The sequence below is a fragment of the Cynocephalus volans genome, chromosome 1 (genome assembly GCF_027409185.1).
Source record: "Cynocephalus volans isolate mCynVol1 chromosome 1, mCynVol1.pri, whole genome shotgun sequence".
Classification (NCBI taxonomy): Eukaryota; Metazoa; Chordata; class Mammalia; order Dermoptera; family Cynocephalidae; genus Cynocephalus; species Cynocephalus volans.
This window is the reverse complement of record NC_084460.1, coordinates 140,997,818-141,017,291: the sequence shown is the minus strand read 5'-3', so window position 1 is coordinate 141,017,291 and position 19,474 is coordinate 140,997,818.

Below are 19,474 nucleotides of genomic sequence, written 5' to 3'. Positions count from 1 at the left end.
TATTTCATTTGTTTTTATAGCTGAGTAGTATTCCATTGTGTAGATATACCACATTTTCCGTATCCACTCATCCGATGATGGACATTTGGGCTGGTTCCAACTCTTGGCTATTGAAAAGAGTGCTGCGATGAACATTGGGGAAAAGGTATACCTTCGACTTGATGATTTCCATTCCTCTGGGTATATTCCCAGCAGTGGGATAGCTGGGTCGTATGGTAGATCTATCTGCAATTGTTTGAGGAACCTCCATACCATTTTCCATAGAGGCTGCACCATTTTGCAGTCCCATCAACAATGTATGAGAGTTCCTTTTTCTCTGCAACCTCGCCAGCATTTATCGTTCAGAGTCTTTTGGATTTTAGTCATCCTAACTGGGGTGAGATGGTATCTCAGTGTGGTTTTGATTTGCATTTCCCGGATGCTGAGTGATGTTGAACATTTTTTCATATGTCTGTTGGCCATTTGTATATCTTCCTTAGAGAAATGCCTACTTAGCTCTTTTGCCCATTTTTAACTGGGTTGCTTGTTTTTTTTCTTGTAAAGTTGTTTGAGTTCCTTGTACATTCTGGATATTAATCCTTTGTCAGATGTATATTTTGGAAATATTTTCTCCCACTCTGTTGGTTGTCTTTTAACTCTGTTAATTGTTTCTTTTGCTGTGCAGAAGCTCTTCAGTTTGATATAATCCCATTTGTTTATTTTTCCTTTGGTTGCCTGTGCTTTTGGGGCCGTATTCATGAAGTCTGTCCAGTCCTATTTCCTGAAGTGTCTCTCCTATGTTATCTTTAAGAAGTTTTATTGTTTCAGGGTGTATATTTAATTCTTTAATCCATTTTGAGTTGAGTTTAGTGTATGGTGAAAGGTATGGTTCTAGTTTCATTCTCCTGCATATGGATATCCAGTTCTCCAGCACCATTTGCTAAAGAGGCAGTCTCTTCCCCAGTATGTATAGGCTTGGTGCCTTTGTCAAAGATCAGATGGCTGTAGGTGTGTGGGTTGATTTCTGGATTCTCTATTCTATTCCATTGATTAGTGTGTCTGTTTTTATGCCAGTACCATATTGTATTGGTTATTATAGCTTTGTAGTATAGTTTAAAGTCAGGTAGTGTTATGCCTCCAGCTTTATTTTTTTTGCTCAGCATTGCTTTGGCTATGCATGGTCGTTTATTATTCTATATAAATGTCTGGATAGTTCTTTCCATTTCTGAGAAAAATGTCATTGGAATTTTGATGGGGATTGCATTGAATTTGTATATCACTTTGGGTAGTATGGACATTTTCACTATGTTGATACTTCGAATCCAAGAGCATGGGAAATCTTTCCATTTTCTTGTATCCTCTCTAATTTCTCTCAGCAGTGGTTTGTAGTTCTCATTATAGAGATTTTTCACCTCCTTTGTTAACTGAATTCCTGAGTATTTTATTTTTTTTGGTGGCTGTTGTAAATGGGCAGGCTTTCTTGATTTCTCGTTCTGCATGTTCACTATTGAAGAATAGAAATGATACTGATTTTTGTGTGTTGATTTTGTATCCTGCTACTGTGCTGAAATCATTTATCACCTCCAAGAGTTTTTTTGTAGAGGCTTTAGGCTGTTTGATATATAGGATCATGTCATCTGCAAACATGGACAGTTTGACTTCATCTTTTCCAACCTGGATGCCCTTTATTTCCTTCTCTTCTCTGATTGCTCTGGCTAGTACTTCCAACACTATGTTGAATAGGAGTGGTGAGAGTGGGCATCCTTGTCTAGTTCCTGTTCTTAAAGGAAAAGCTTTCAGCTTTTCCCCATTCAGGATGATATTGGCAGTGGGTTTATCATATATGGCTTTGATTATGTTGAGATACTTTCCATCTATACCTAACTTATAGAGGGTCTTTGTCATGAATGAGTGTTGAATTTTATCAAATGCTTTTTCAGCATCTATAGAGATGATCATATGGTCCTTGTGTTTGAGTTTATTAATATGGTGTATCACATTTATTGTATTGCATATGTTGAACCAACCTTGCATCCCTGGGATAAATCTCACTTGATCATGGTGAATAATTTTACATATGTTTTGCTGTATTCTGTTTGCTAGTATTTTAGTGAGGATTTTTGCATCTATATTTACCAAGGATATTGGCCTGTAGTTTTCTTTTTTGGTTATATCTTTATGTGGTTTTGGTATCAGGATGATGTTTGCTTCATAGAATGAGTTTGGGAGATTTGCGTCTGTTTCAATCTTTTGGAATAGTTTGTAAAGAATCGGTGTCAATTCCTCCCTGAATGTTTGGTAAAATTCTGCTATGAATCCATCTGGTCCTGGGCTTTTCTTTGTTGGGAGCTTTCTGATAATAGCCTCAATCTCCTTTATTCTTATTGGTCTGTTCAGATTTTCTACGTCTTCATGGCTCAGTTTTGGGAGCTTGTGTGTGTCCAGAAATTTATCCTTTTCCTCCAGATTTTCAAAGTTGTTGGCGTATAGTTGTTTATAGTAGTCTCGAATGATTCCTTGTATTTCAGATGAATCAGTTGTAATATCACCTTTTTCATTTCTAATTTTTGTTATTTGAATCTTATCTCTTCTTTTTTTTTTGTTAGCCATGCTAATGGTTTGTCAATTTTATTTATCTTTTCAGAAAATCAACTTTTTGATTCATTGATCTTTTGTATTGTTTTTTGGGTTTCAATTTCATTAAGTTCTGTTCTGATCTTAGTGATTTCTTTCCATCTGCTAACTTTAGGTTTGGATTGTTCTTGTTTTTCTAGATCTTTAAGGTGAAGTGTTAGGTTGTTCACTTGCCATCTTTCCATTCTTCTGAGGTGAGCATTTAATGCAGTAAATTTCCCCCTTAATACTGCTTTTGCAGTATCCCACAGGTTTGGTTTGATGTATCATTATTTCCATTAGTTTCAATAAATTTTTTGAGTTCCTGCTTGATTTCTTCTTGGACCCATATGTCATTAAGTACAATGCTGTTTAATTTCCATGTGTTTGTATAGTTCCCAGAATTTCATTTGTTATTGATTTCTAGTTTTAATCCATTATGGTCTGAGAAAATACATGGGATAATTCCAATTTTTTTGAATTTATTGAGACTTGACTTGTGACCTAATATGTGATCTATCCTGGAGAATGATCCATGTGCTGATGAGAAGAGTGAATATTCTGAGGTTGTTGAATGGAATGTTCTGTAGATATCTGCCATGTCCAATTGGTCTAGAGTCTTGTTTAGATCTTGTGTTTCTCAACTGATTCTTTGCCTAGATGATCTGTCCAATATTAACAGTGGGGTGTTCAGGTCCCCTGCTATTATGGTATTAGTGTCTATTTCCTTTTGTAGATCTAATAGAGTTTGTTTTATAAATCTGGCTGCTCCAACATTGGGTGCATACATATTTATGATTGTTATGTCTTCTTGATGGATCAGTCCTTTTATCATTATGTAGTGTCCCTCATTGTCTCTTTTATGATTTTTAGTTTAAAGTCTACTTTGTCAGATATAAGAATAGCTACTCCAGCTCGTTTTTCTTTTCTGTTTGCATGGTAAATCTTTTTCCATTCTTTCACTCTTAGTCTATGTGAGTCTTTATGGTTGATGTGGGTCTCTTGAAGGCAGCATATAGTTGGGTCCTCCTTTTTAATCCATTCAGCCAGTCTGTGTCTTTTGATTGTGGAATTTAAGCCTTTTACATTAAGAGTTGTTATTGAAAAGTGTTGATTTATTCCTAGCATTTTTTTGATTGTTGTTTGTTTGTCTTAGGTGTCTTTTGTTCCTTGCTTTCTGATTTACTGTTTGTTTTCTGTGTTTGTTGGTTCCTTAGGTTGTAGATAGCTTTTTTGTTTGTTTGTTTTCTCTCCATGAATGCCATTTTTATTATACTAGTGGGTATTGATTTTTCTTGGGTTTTTTGGCAGTGGTCGTTATTTTTTCAGGAACCAAACCCAGTACTCCTTGAGAATTTTTTGTAAAGGTGGTCGTGTGGTTGTGAACTCCTGCAGTTTTTGTTTGTCTGAGAAATATACTATTTGCCCTTCATTTCGGAAGGATAGCCTTGCAGGGTAGAGTATTCTTGGCTGGCCATCTTTGTCTTTTAGTATTTTGAAAATATCATCCCATTCCTTTCTAGCTTTTAGGGTTTGTGATGAAAAGTCTGATGTTAGCCTGATTGGGGCTCCCTTATAGGTGTTTTGACGCTTCTCTCTTGCAGCTTTTAAGATTCTCACTTTGTCTCTGAGTTTTGCCAATTTGACTATAACATGTCTTGGAGAAGACCTTTTTGGGCTGAATACGTTTGGAGATCATTGAGCTTCCTGGATCTGAAGATCTGTGATTTTTCCTATATCTGGGAAGTTTTCTGCCACTATTTTGTTGAATATGTTTTCAATGCAATCTGCTTTTTCCTCCCCTTCTGGAATACCCATGACTCGGATATTTGAGCACTTAAGGTTGTCTGATATCTCTCTGAGATTTTCTTCAATGCCTTTGATTCTTTTTTCTTTTTTTTTTTGTCTGCTTGTGTTATTTCAAACAGCCCATATTCAAGTTCAGAGTTTCTCTCTTCAACTTCCACAAGCCTGCTGGTTAAACTCTCCGTTGTATTTTTTATTTTGCTGAAAAACTTCTTCAGTTTGGCAAGTTCTGCTACATTTTTTTTCAGGACATTGATTTCCTCGTACATTTCCTCTTTCAGGTCCTGTATACTTTTCCTCCTTGCATCATGATGTGTAGCTGAGTTTTCTTGTATCTCATTCAGTTTCCTTAGAATTATCACTCGAAATTCCTTGTCAGTCATTTCAAGGGCTTCTTGTTCTATAGGATCTAGAGTTTGAGATTTATTAACTTTTGGTGGTGTACTTTCTTGATTTTTTGTATTTCTGGTATCTTTTCTTTGATGTTTATTCATTGTGGCACTGGGTTTCACAGTCCACAGGCTTGACACTATTGACTGAGTAAGATGTTGCTGTGGTTGCCAATTTGGTATGGCTACCTCAGTGACTGCTCAGTTGGCCACTAGTGCCTTGCATTTGTGGTTGCCTCGGGTCTTGGGCTTCTCCGGGGAGCCACCTCTCTGGTTAGCTTGGACTCTGCCGGGCTGTTGGGTGATGGTGTGGTACCGCAGGTTGTCACTCCTGCTGCTGCCTCTTCCCCCGCTGCTGCCACTGCCGCCGCTCACGCCGCTGCTGCTGGCACCACTGTCGCCAGCTCTGCTGCCGCTGGCTCCGCTGCCGCCGCTGCTGCCACTACCGCTGATGCCGCTTTCCCCGCTGCTGCTCGGAAGTTCGGTTTCCAAGGCTGGGAAGTCCAAAGTCCAGGGAACACAACTGGTGAGGGTCTTCTTTGGTGGTAGTTTTCAGCAATGTAGTGGTCTATTGCCAACTTGATGGGCTCTGGGCTACCTTGACTGTGGCTTCCAGGAGAGCAGAGCAGCTCTGGCTTCCTGCTGACAGCACCATAACTGCTGAGACCCGGGGGAGACTTTCCTTCTACCCCCCAGAGGTGCACTGCTCCAGGCACTGGTTCAATGTTGGTTCCACAAAATATCTTTTCCTTGGTGACTCAGGATGCTCACAACAATTCAGTTGCACACAACAGTCCTAATTCTCCCTGTTCGATGCATCCACAAGATACAGGAAGAGTGCTTTCCTTGACATCTTGTACTAACCAACATTTTCATCAGATACTACTACATTTTGGAACCTGTGGCCTCAGCATCTAAAATGACTGAACTTTGGAGAAGGCATGCTATCTAACATGAAGGGGAGAGAGGCAGCAGCTTGATCACATACCGGTAAGAATCCCTAGGCAAATTCCGTTATGTGGCTATTTTAATCCATGTATGACCTCACAGACCTGGCAATTAGGTTCAGTCTGTTTGCTAAAATTTAGCTTTGTGACCTTGAACAAATCCTGTTGACTTTCCTGGATCCCAGGTTCCTCTCATCAAAGGTGGGATTAGCATCACATTCAGTGACTCAAATATTTCTGAAAGGGTATGACATTAAAAGGGAAGGGGGAAAAGAACCTCACTTTTTTTCTCCCATTATCCAGATGACATAATAGTATGAACTCAGAAAACTACTCTTAGTAAAATACAATAATAATTTCTGTAACTTGTGTGGCATTTTAGATTAGTTGCTCAGAATTCTGTTTAATCATAATTACCTCTTCTGCTCGACCTGATATAGGGGGAGCTATATGAAGTAAGTGCCAAACCACACAAATCAGGCAATAACATTGCAAACTGCCTGGATCTTCCTGTAGCATGTCCACTATGTAGTCTTATCTGTCTCTTTCATGAGGATTTACTTTACCTGTTGGCAGCTGTGCCATTTCTGAGCACGCATATGCTAAGATAAACCAGCACCCTATATCCAGGCAAAGGCGTAACATCTATCGAAGAGACATTTGGCAGTTAAAAAAATTTCTGGGTTCCTGAAGAAATCTAACAGGTAATACATGCTGTCTCACTCATTTGGAATATTATTTTTCTCCTAACGAGTATATAGCATATTGGCTTTGGAGCTGTACAGATTTGCGCTTGAATCCTAAGTTACTTATGAGTTTGATGGTGTCAGATAAATTACTTCAACTTTCTGAATCACAGTCTCATTGTTCATAAAATGAGACTAAGATCTGACACATTGGACGTTATGACAACTTAACATAACAACGCATGTAAAATAGGTAGCAACCTATGTGATATATGATACATGCTAAATTTTATTAAAAAATAACTTGTTACCAGAAAACTATGTCCACAAGGATATAAATAATCACTTTGGACACAGAAAAAAAAATAGCAGTATGAGGAGACAGTTTGCTGTGAACTGCTTATTCTCTGCTGCTATAGCCATGCATGGATAGAAGGTAGAAGGCAGAACAAAGTTTTAGGGAAATATCTTAGTTTTCCTCTAGAAGCAGTGCATGAGACAAGGCCTTGTCTTCCTTAGGAAGCGGAAAACAGGGAGTGGAGAGAATGAGGGGGAAAAAAGAGAAGGAATAAAAGGACAAAATACATGTGAGTTTTTGAGATTGACATTGTGGATATTGGGGGCTGATTCCCTGCGACCTCCTAAGAAGCGTAGAGAACCCCTCCCACAACAGACTGCCTGAGAGTGGGGCTGGCAAGAACATTGGGTGAGGATTATTCTGGGGGTTTTTACAAACACTTCTGGGTTAAATTTACACATGGATTGAGGGAGTTACCATAGCCTCAGAGAAGGCCCCTAATAGAAAGTGGAAAGATCTTCCAAGCATCCTTGACAGGTAGCACATTGCTAGCAGCAAGTTTCGGACGAGTCTGAGCTGTGGCTGAGATCAGAGGCTGGCTGATGGGCTCTGATGTGGGGGAAGCAGAAGAATCTGCTACATGAAGCTAGAGCAGTTTTGCTCAGAATTATGTAAGACTAGCACTTTTTGAGCATGATTTGGCTAGAATAGATCCACCTCCTTCTCTTTCCAAAATTCCCTAAAGTCATTAATCTTCATGTTCATCTCAATGAGTATTGTCTTATTTTAAGCACAAACTAAAAGTTTGTACTTGACTTCATACATACAACATATGTCCCTTAGTGTAATGATCATGCTACTAGACATCTGTTAGACAAGCGTTTTGCATAAGTGGTCCTTAGACTATCTGCAGGAGAATTACCGGTAAGATCCACTACATTAGAATCTCTCAGGACAGATTAAATATTTTTTCCTTAACAAACTCTGTACTGGAGGTCTTGTAATTATTATCCTAGATTCATTTTAGCTTTGGGTTCTCCAATTTCTTATACATTCACTGTCTTAAAATTGTCTTCTTAATCTTTTACATGGCAGTAGAATAAAATCTTAGCTGTTTTCTTCTTTTTTTTCTGTCTTTTGGTGAAGTCATGAAGAAATGATTCATGGGACTATTTGTTTCTGTTATATTGTGTGCAGTGGGTGGATGAGATATTTCTTCATTTGCCATTTCTACATGATTGAATGTAAATATCCTTAATGTAGCCCTGCTTAGAATCATCCTGTCTTCCAGGTGCAAGAAGGAGCATAGGTTGACTGTACCATTAGAGTAAATGTCATAACACTCGAATGTTTTATTTCAGTCCAGATAACAGGCATAGCTTGAGCTGAGATGAGAGCCTTGTGTAATAACCTAATATTGTTGAGACAACAGCTGTCTGGGAAACTGGCATGGTATATGGCTCATAGGTTTATTGTTTCGTCTTTAAAAAGAGATAACACCCATATACATTTTTCAGAACGCTCTTTTCTTGGACAGACTATAGTTTTCCTTTCAGACATTTTATAAAAGTATTTAATCTTATTGAACATATGGGCAGTGATATCTAGACATAACCAACTGATTTAAGAATAAAGAGAACACTTAAAGCTCAGGATTTTCTTTCTTGTCAGCTGGTGTCACTGGCTAGTTTTAGGTAGGTTTTTCAAAAATACATTCTCTGTGACTAGAAATATACCATTTAATGCAAGGTGGACAAATGTATGGACTGTGACTTCCAAATTCTCTTTTATTAAATGTCCTCAGAATGTCCTTTTATCATTCCGGGTTCTTAGGACTCAAACAAGTTTGTTAATAAGATTAGAGTGAAAACTTTATTAAACACTGGTTCATGGCAGATTTTATGGTTTTATTACACAGTTTGACTGTACTCTCTTAAGATTGTATAGCTCCCTAAATTTCATGCTTTTAACAAGTTCTCTCTCAAAAAGGGCATCTCTATAATGTCAATGTAATGGCAAAAGGATAAATTAATGGTTTTAGAGCATTATATTTTATAACCATTAACTGTAATAGATCAGACAGTGCAAGTTTGAAATTTAGTATGTAATAAATGGATAATCACATATTTGGGTGGTGGAATTGATTGGATAATTCAGATGGAAGCTATTGGAGCTGCAATTCTTTGGGGCTGGTTAAGTGCAATCTCAGTAACACTGTTTCTTAGTCAGCCTTTATATTAACCCCTCCCTTATTAGGGAAAATCACACTCAGCTTTCACAATGGTCCAGATCCCAACCTAGAGCCTAAAACTAAAACTAAAAAGTATTATACACAAACACACTCACAGATGCTCACATATACACACACATATGGGTGCATGTGTGTGTGTGTATGTGTGGGTATAAATGACAGTAAACCACTACTTTTAGAGTTTATATACTTGATAGCTATAGTTTTTGTACATCTCCCCCCACTGTCATACCACGAGCAGTTACTTTTTTCTTCCATAGTTTCCTCATCTGTAAAAAAAAGATAATAATAGTAGTCAGCTCTTAATGGGTTTGCGTATACATATATACAAATCCACATATGTATATACATTCTGCTTGACCTCACACTATTACAGGGTCTGCATAAACCACTCAGAGGTGATTTGGTTTCATTTTACACATAATACTAACAATGATGGCTATTTAATTTACTAGTTCTTTATCTGATTAAAAGGGATATTGCTATATAGAGGTACATTAAAAACAATAATTATAATATCATTAATAATAAAAATATAGCCTATAGCTGATAGATATGTAATGTTAAATACAGGTGAAGCCCTCTAAGTTCTTTATGTGTAAATTGATTTACTCTTCACAAACCCATTATGAGGTGGCTACTATTATAATCTTTATTTTACAAATGAGAAAACTAAGGCAGAAAGAAGTGATTGCTCCCAGTCTGACAGCAGGGTAGAGGCAGAAAAATTATAACTATCTGGTACATTAACTCAAAAAGCAATGGTGTGCAGTCATTTATCATCAGTGAAGCCATCCCTCAGTGACCTCTGCCAGTGACAGTGTGTTAGCCAAATACAATATATGTGGTTCATAGTGACAATCTTGAAACGCACTAAACAAAAGAACCCATTTGGTGTGCTTTTTAAGACAAGGAAGTGTCTAATATATTTCAAAACTATTTTCATCCAAAATAATTAAGTTTTGAAACCTAAGTAATGAAGTTCATTTTCATTGGTCAAGATCCTAAAACAATTTTTTCTTCTTGATTATGCTTAGTGTAAAAAGTGATATTCATCATAGCTTTCACAGGTTTAAAAAAAATAAAAACAAAGAACAGCAATCATGCAAAAAAGATTTATTAAAATTTAAGGAAGTATAGTAATCTGGAGCTTCCAGTTTCAAATACAGGAGTTTTTAAGTCAAGTATAATTTTTCCTTTCTTTTTTGGACTAGGATATTACATTAGAGCCCCATCACTCCATATCAAACATGCTTACTTACAGCCACCCATACATTTTTCTGGTAATAATGTCATAAGATGATAATTCATGTATTTATCTAGATTAATATTCACTTTCCTTCTAGTTGATAAATAGGAATTATGTATTTTGAGATTCATCTGCTGTATACATGCTGACTATGAGAGGAGATTCAAGGGTATGCCAAAGATACTTTTTAAAGCAAGGGCCATTTACATTTCTGAAATGAGGCTCACTTCTTGATTGTAATCTGACCCTGCTAAAAATGGAAAGCTTAGTGTGAATCAAAATTAAGGATTTCCGTTTAACAAAGACAACCATAGAGAAGTATATGAAGGGTGATAGATAGGAAAATGATATTTGCAATGTCAAAATAAGATAGGAGATGTATAGATATCTGAAATATTTAAGAAACTCTTTTAGCAGTAAGTTATTCAAGAGAAGAGAAAACTTAGAAAGTTAATAGTAATTCAGAGAGATGGAAATCAGAAAGACCAGTAAGCCTTTGAAGAGATATTTATTCTCACTATTCATCAATGAAATGCAAGTTAAAGTGAAAAAAAAAACAAAAAACAAAAAACTACAAATTCCTTAGAATGGCAAAAATCAGAAATCACACTACATGTAAGCCTAGTGAGGACATGGCAAAATGGGAACCCAAGTGCATCGCTGTTGGGAGTATAAATATTCTGGAGAGCAATTTGGCAACACCTAGTGAAATTAAGTTGCCTGCTCTCTTGCATTCTCATTTCTGGGTATGTTCCTTGTAAACTGTGTACCTTATATGAGAATGTGTAGTAAGATGTTCATGTTCATGCTCAGGTGATAGCAAGAATTGGAGAGCATGCAGTTACTATCACTACATAACAATAGGAAAAGCAGAATGATATTAGAAGCGCAAAACAATTTAAATGAGTAACATCCAAAAGCAATAATATAATATGATTTTAAGGATATAACTATTGTATATCCAAACAAAAACTTGGAAGATAGATGGGAAGGACCTATATTACATACATTAAAATGTGCTTTTGTGGGAGTGGGGAGCTTGGAGGGGAACAAAAAAAGAGAATTATTTAATAAAAGAAAAGCAGATGACTATTATTACCCAAATCAATTATGGTATGAAAATGATTATCTCAATTCTGAGAATTTACATTCCAAGGGAAACAAACAAATAAGCAAACAAACAAAAGTTCATGTACACCACACTGTGTTCTCAATTCATGCAATATCTGTAGATTGACAGGGGGTTGGGGGGCTGAAATTGAAGATGGTTTTGGAAAAGAGAGATGGAATTTTTGTGATCTATAAAAGTCTCATCCAAAGATTGTTAGTGTGTCTCATGAGCCTCACTGACTTTACAAAGATTAAAAATCTTCCAAAATACTAAAGTAAGATTGATCTATTTAATTTTTATATTACTTTGGTGACTTTAAGTGCCATGATTTATACCTAACCTGAGAAAGAGGGTAGACTTAGTATTGGCCACCAAATGTATAGAGGTTGAATTATGCTGGACATGCAATTAAAAACAGAGTTTATATATATATTTTTAAAGTGAAATATTTCCATTTAGTTTATTTTTTTTAATATGTTTGGTCATAGCATTTGCAGTTCTAATTAGCAAATGGGTAAACTTAGCACGTAATGCAAATTTAATAAGCATGACTTATAAGGAGATCAAATTATGTCTCCAAAACATTTATGAGCAAACACACATCATGATATTAGTATATTAAAATCTTGAAATCTCAATAGCGTAGGATTGATTTTTAAAAATAGAAATTGTTTTAAATTTCATGAAGCCGACTGTCATTTATTTGTGATTGAAAAACAATAGAAGAGATATACATACATTGAATTGAAAACTTTATATCTTTGGTAATAGTGAAAAGACTCCACACAGGGATGGTTTTCATAAGAAAAATATTTGTTAGTACAGGTGGAAAAGGCTAACACCGAGTGTCTTAAGAAACAAACATTTATAAGTTCTTTGCAATACCTAAGGCTAGTTATCTAAGACTAGTTATGAGCTGATGTATAGAAACTTCAATAAATGAAAACTAATTGAGCTTGACAATGAATACAATTAATGACTGAAAACTGGCTACGTGAAACTGTCTGTTTGAAACAAGTGAATACTATCCATCAACAGGAATGGAGTACTGGGTATATTTCAAGACAAAGTAACTATATTTTTAGGACTAGTATTAATCTAAATTCAAAGATGACTGATGATCTGTAATAATGCTAATACTGCAACAGTGTTGTCACCTGATTACTAAACTGTTGAACTATCTTCTTTACTAGGCTGTCAAGATTTTTTCAAGCTATATTTTTTATTTTTTTGAATAAAAGAATGAGTATGTAAATGATAGATGAAAGATGAAAACAAAGAAAAAATTTAGAACTACTTAAGTGAGAGAAGGCTTGTATATATATAAATGTATATATATATATATATATACACACACATACTTACCATTTGTGGTATGTGTATATATATATATATACACACAACACAAATTGAAGAATTTAGGCTGCCCTGGTATTTGGAAATAGTCCTAAATTAAAATTTTAGCTCTCAACACATATAAAGTTTAGGATCTTATTAAATATCTGGAACTTAGAATCAACATATTTCCTGAAAGAGAAATTATAGAGTAAATGAAAAAGACTGTAAAGGCTAAGAGCTTTGCAGTACATTCTCATAATTTGTAGTCACTGCCAGAAATAAGCTGCTTGAGGTTAGGGTCAGAAGGAGCAGTAGCTAATTTTTTGAAAATAGTGGTACTGGAAGCATCGATGGCATCTATAAAGTTGTTTTATTTTTGACCAGGTGACAAGATCAAGGTACAGGACAAATTTGGCTATATTACACTATTTTGGCCAAACATCAAATGGAATCTCTAGTCCATTATTATTTATGTAATGAAGAGAAGAATATCAATTTGGTTTAATTTGCTCCTTTGTATTGGGTATTAAAAACAAATGTGCTGTTGATAAAATGTATATGATCCTTAATTTGTATTTCAATTACTGTGTAATGACAAAGCTACATATTTAATCTTGCACTCTGGAATATACATCTAAAAAGACTTCTAGAGTAAAGATTTTTTAAAAGCATTTCTCTGTGATCTGAAACACAGTAACTTTTAGATTTATTTATAGGTTAATATCTCTTATCTTTCACTTGTTAAAATTTTTTGCAAAGCATATTTAATAAAAGCTAAAATGAAATTTTAAGTACAGGTAAAAGCAAAATAGAGATGGAAAAATAATAAAATCAGGTTAATGCAAATCATATTTGTACACTTGCTACAGATGAATTTCAAAATCACTCTTTTTTATTGTTACAGTAAAAGAAAATTATCAGATTTTTGTTCATTAGATTGAAAACATTTAAAAAATCTGTTTAATTGCACAATTGTTCTTAATATCAAGACCTGAGAGGGTCATAATCTCCAAAAAAGATTACAGTTGATACCTTTAAACCTAAACTGTATGTGTGTGTGTATATATACACATACCATATGTTCAGTGAATTATTTCAATTCCAAATTAGCGTTTATAATGTTGGGAGCCCAGGAATCATATATACATATGATCTCTGTCTACATCAATCATCCAAGTCATACAATTCTTATGGTATAAAGTATTTTCTCCAAGCTCATAGTTTATGCTTGCTACCTTGAAGATGATGGGATCTTAACTACTTGCAAACCTAGAGACTGTGGGATGGCAGAGGTGGAGGATGAAGATGCTTCTCTTCACAGGCAAGAGAACTGCCTCAGGGAGGTCATTACTAGATCTTCGGGCAAGGCAGAGCTTCTGTTACCTGAGAAGGGAGAAGGTACTTTTTCTGCTCTTAAAGAGACACTGTGCAAGTTGTGGGTTCAAGTCCTCAGATTCTCTATAATTCATTAAAATGCCCTGTTCCACTTTTCAGGGTCCTAGTCAATTCCTTAAATTTTTTTGAGACCTTGCAATGAATCAGTTTATGTTATAATTTAGCCATCTGTAGGAAAATTGCTGCTTCTGCTTTTTGGTTTCAGCGGCCACCCCAGAATCTGCAAGAGACATAAGATTCTTTCAGGATGAGCATGGGAACTTTCTTGTTCTCTATCATTACTTAAACTGAAGATTTAAAACCCTGAACTTGCCTTTTTTTTTCTTTTATTAAATTAAAAATCTCCAGTGTCATCAAAATAGCCAGAATACTCCATGTTACTTGTGTTACTCAGTCTCATCATAAGAATCTGTCACAGCAACCAGGTAGGCTGCCGAAGGTTGCCTTCAATGAGTATGGAGTATTTCATTTCAGGGAATTACAGGATAGTAATTTATGTTATCATTTTGGCACATCTGTGGACTAATGGTATCCCATTGTCCACTAATGGTATTCCACTTTTCAACGTACAAAGCCAACCAAATCAGATAAGCCAATTCCAGATTGTCATTTGTGATGGTCAGTTTCCTTCAACTTTTCTGATTACCAAGTACTCTCTCAGGCAAAGTTCTGGGTATTTTAAACACAGAAGGGTTTAATTCAGGGAATTAGGTGGTCAAATATTACTACAAGTGTTTGAGTAAGTAAAGTTAAAAGAAAGTCACTAAGCCTTTGAGTTAAAGATCAAATCATTTTAGTTGCAATCCAGAAGTTCGCAAGCTGCTGCTACTATCCATGTTTTTGCCTCCAAAATTACCTTTCACTCACAATGCTGGTCCCTAGATATTGGAACATGGAGTCTGCCCCCTACAAACACTCATGTCTTTTAGAAGTTGTTTACCAACCACCACAGCTGTAGAGAGATGACCCCTATTCCATTTCTGCCTTTCAAATCTTACATGACCGCATCTCAATGGCAGAAACTAAATTGCATTCAAGTGCCTTTGCCACGGAGGAGTCTGAGAAAAGGTCTTTTCGCCCGCGCAATACAGAATGGAGCATGAGACCAATTTGTTTTACACAACCTTTTCAGCCTCACTTGACCTAGTTGATTTTTTTCTTTCTTATAGCACTTTCTGCTTTTGTTTTCCATGATGTGGTATTTTTCTGTTTTCTCTCCTCATACATTGCCTGTTATGTCTGAGGATCCTTTTCTGGATGGCATGATTAAAGAAAATGGGTACAGGAGGACAGGACTGGTCCATTACCTTTGATATGATGGCAGGAAAGACTTCTCTAAACAGTTGCCATTTGAATGAAGACTAGAAGTCTGTGTGTGAGTGTGTGCCTGTGTGTTCACATACAAATGTGGGTTAGGTTTTAAGAGTGAAACCAATCTTTTTTGTCTTTTTTTGTTCCTTCTTTTCTCCCTTCCTCCTCTTCTGTGGCAATGTGGAGACCATATTGCTGTAGATGGCAGTATCACAAGGCCTTAGCACCGCTGCATAACTTCTTGAAGGGAAGGTACACAAGAGAACTATCCTATTCAAAAGAACTACCTTAACAGTCATAGGAAGAATAAATAATTATTACTTTGTTTTAAGACACTTGAAACAAAAGAGAACATTCAGCCTGATTCATGAAGACTTGGTGTCTATCAGAAAATATTGCGAGAATACAATAAGAAAAATGTGGGCATAAGAAATAAAGTGATTATCATCATGGACCATGAAATTTAGGTTGGATAAGAACAGGTGGAGTTGATAGATAGTTAAAGTGTCAGGGTCAATATATGTATGACATTGATAAGTGAAAGAATTGTGAGGATGTTTGAGAAACGAGAAGAATATAAGAAATGCTGTTTTAACATGGATGTTTGGTACCAAGTTTTGATGAGACACTAATTTTCTTGGGATCTCAAGATCTAGGGTGTGATCATAGAAATGAATGGTTGAAGAAATGTAAAGGAAAAATAAAATAACCATCTATGAAGAGATCAAGAAACTGAAAGGCTGAGGGGTTTATAGAGGACCATTTGAAAGATATTTAATTTATACATTTCAATATTATAAATATTTTAGCCTTATTAGTAGATGAAGCTGGAATAGCAGAAAACTCATGTTGCAACTCTCTTGACTTTTTTCTCTTTACCTTTTACAGAATTACTCTTCATGAGGCCAAGATAGTGCTGCACATAAAAATCGTGGGCATGGGCTTCAGACTACCCAGCTTCTGATCCAGTTCAGTCACTTACTAGTTAAGCGGCACTTGGCAATCTGCTTACATTTGAAAGATAAATTCTTTTTCTGATGTAAAGGAATATCTGAAGATTAAATAAAGACAATGAATTTAAAAGATTGGTGATTAAAAGACTGTTGATTAAAAGATTGGTGATTAAAGGATTGGTGATTAAAAGATTGTTATTATTGTGTAATGTCATGGCTTCCAACTTTGTTCAATGACCTGGCATGAAAGTTGACCCCTAAATTTACTGTAGGGACAGAGACGAGGATAATATCCACTCTGTCATTTATTGTTCTTCACATAAACAACTTACTTTACACACACACCCACACACAAATAAAAACAAAACAAAACAAACAAAAAAATAGGAAGAACCTTCCAGATTGAAATGCCAGAAGAAATTTGCTTCTATTGAGAAACTGCTCATATTATCGTCATATTCTCTGCAAATTATCTTAAGAAATATTCAGTTACTTTTGGCTTTGGTGTCTAGGTAATTACAGTCAAAATTGTGGCTTAACTTTAGTATAGAAAAGGACTCTGTGATTACCATACACATTTTATTCCTTCTGTAACTTTTTGTTTCAATTTAGATTTAACATTTATTCATTTTTTATTGCATGCATTTTGCAGGTCACCTCAATTCCTTTATGTGTGTGTGCACGCGTATGAATAAATCAACATTCTGGATTCTGAAACCACAAAATGTTGAAAAAACTGGAGGTTTGGAAGATTTCTACTGCTATAGAAAACATTTCTTTCTTTTTCTTTTATTATAGTGAAGTGTTTTCCATTGGGGCTGGGATAATGCAGTTTTCCTTTTGCAAGGTGCAACCTGAGAAGTTTTATTCTGCTGGTAATGTTCTGATACACCTCTTCCTGCTTGTATCATTTTGATTTAAAAGGTGAGATGTGCATCATATTGTTTCTTAATTTGGTCTAATCTATGTTATATTTATTATCTATTTACTGCAATTCCTGGAGTCTAATAAGGAAGGGTTCTAAAGCTCTTTTTCCAGTTACATTTTTATAGATATTTTAATGGGAAAGTGAGATGAAAAAAATGAGGTACTATTTCTCACTCTATAACTTGAATCAAGCAGATGTTTTAATAATGTCCTGTTTTCATCTCAGCAAGTAGATCTTGCTATACTGTGGCTGAGATACCGTGTTAAATAGAAAAACTGTGAGCATCTTTGAGAAATTGCTCAGAGTTTAAATATTTCTTACTTTCTTTACTAGCAAATGCTTTCATCTTTGACTTGTAATTTGGCATTCTAAGTATAAGAACTTCTGTATTTTTAGTAACAGATCTGATTAATTCAATTATATTTTATCGAATCTCCTGGTTGCTTTGACACTGGGAGAGCTGAGACTATATCACTGACTTTGAACCCTACATAAGTAAGTTTCAAGGAATAAAATATACAAGAAGCAAATGAAGAAAGTGTAGTTACTACAAGTCTTGAAAACAGCTCTCTGAAGTCTGGCAAATGATAAACTAAATAGGGTACTCATATTTTTCTCTTCTAGACAGATTCCCATTTCACTTTAAGAGATATTTGTTTGTAAACCTGATATAGGAGGTGCCCAGTCTCCCTGGGCTCGGGTTTCAGGATACACCTCTGGGTTTCCAGCCACTCCCTGAGGTCTCAGGCCCCCTCCTCTGAGCTCCCTAGAGGAAAGTTCCTTTCCCAAGTTAGACCTATTTTCAGCACCAACATGGGAAAATGAGAACACAAGGGGCTGGCAACCCATTGGCTGGGCATGCTCAATAGAGAGCACAGAATATTCTTGAATATACCTGGTGCATGTGATAGGATCTAACCAATGGACATGCTCCAGGAAGAGACTGATTGACCATGTGCAAGACTAAATATTACATAACTGGGAGCCACCTCCTTAATTAAATATTCACTACATATAGAAACTGTAAAAGCCAAATCCCAGGAGAAGGCGGGTTGTTGCTCCCTTTCCTAGAGCCAACCCCACTTGGCTGGCTGAGGTGTGTATACTTTACTTTGTATCAAACTTACTTTAAGCAAGCAGCTGTTCATTCTCTTGAGCCAGCCTGCACTCTGTATTGAACTTTAAGTATGTTTTTCTTGCTTTTGTATTGGACTTGGTGTCTGTACTGAACTTACTTTTATGTTAAACTCGGTGTGGGCCCTGCTCAGTCTCTGCAGCTATGCCACACTCTTTCTGTGGAGCCTGTATTTTTTATCTGTTACATTAAACTTGTTCTCACTTTCTACCGTGACTCTGCCCCTGAATTTTTTCTTATGGCAGAGTCAAGAACCTGGCAAAAGGGCTGGGTGGATTGATCTTGACTATCAGGCCTCCCGGACCCTACCTCTGACATCAGACCTACCGTATGGAAAACACTAAGTTTTTGAAGGACAGGAGAAAGAAAAACAAAGTCGTCCAGGCTTCAGGGAGCATGCTTTTATGTGAGTAGTATTACATAGGTTCAGGAGGAAAAAAGTGTTTTTTGTAGTGTGTGCTCTGATAAAGAATTTTGCAAATTTCTAAGGGATGGAAGACTATAAGCATGTAACACTTGGCATTGAGGTAAATTTTGGGAAGAGTTGAGGGTCTTAGGAAACCTATATCAACTTCAAATTTCCAACCCATGTGCCTGATTTTTGAGTTCTGTAAAAGTTGTCCCTAATTTTTATTTTCCAATCTGATATTCCACTGTACTTAATACATGTCTTCTGCTGCACTGAGGGTGATATCCTTTAATTCATTTATCAAAATTGTATCGAAGGTCTCTTGAGTGTAAAGCATTGCTCTAGGAGCTGTGGATCCACAGCCCTCAAGTTATTACTGCCTTAATCACTTTGCTCATATAATTTTTCTCTTCCAGGAATAAACTCTCTCATATTCTTGAACTATTTAATTATAATGATTTTATCTAAGATTGTGTATGATAAAGTCCATTTCCTGTCTTCCACTCACTGAGCTTTCTCAAATTTCCAAGTATCACATCGAGTCTTTCTTCATTGAATTCCTGTACTCTAGTAGTCTGTATCACGCAGTGTAATATTGATATTTTGGTGTTCTCTTTCACAAGTAATAGCTTTTATTTCCTTACTAGAGTATAAAAATATTGAGTGAAGGAATAAT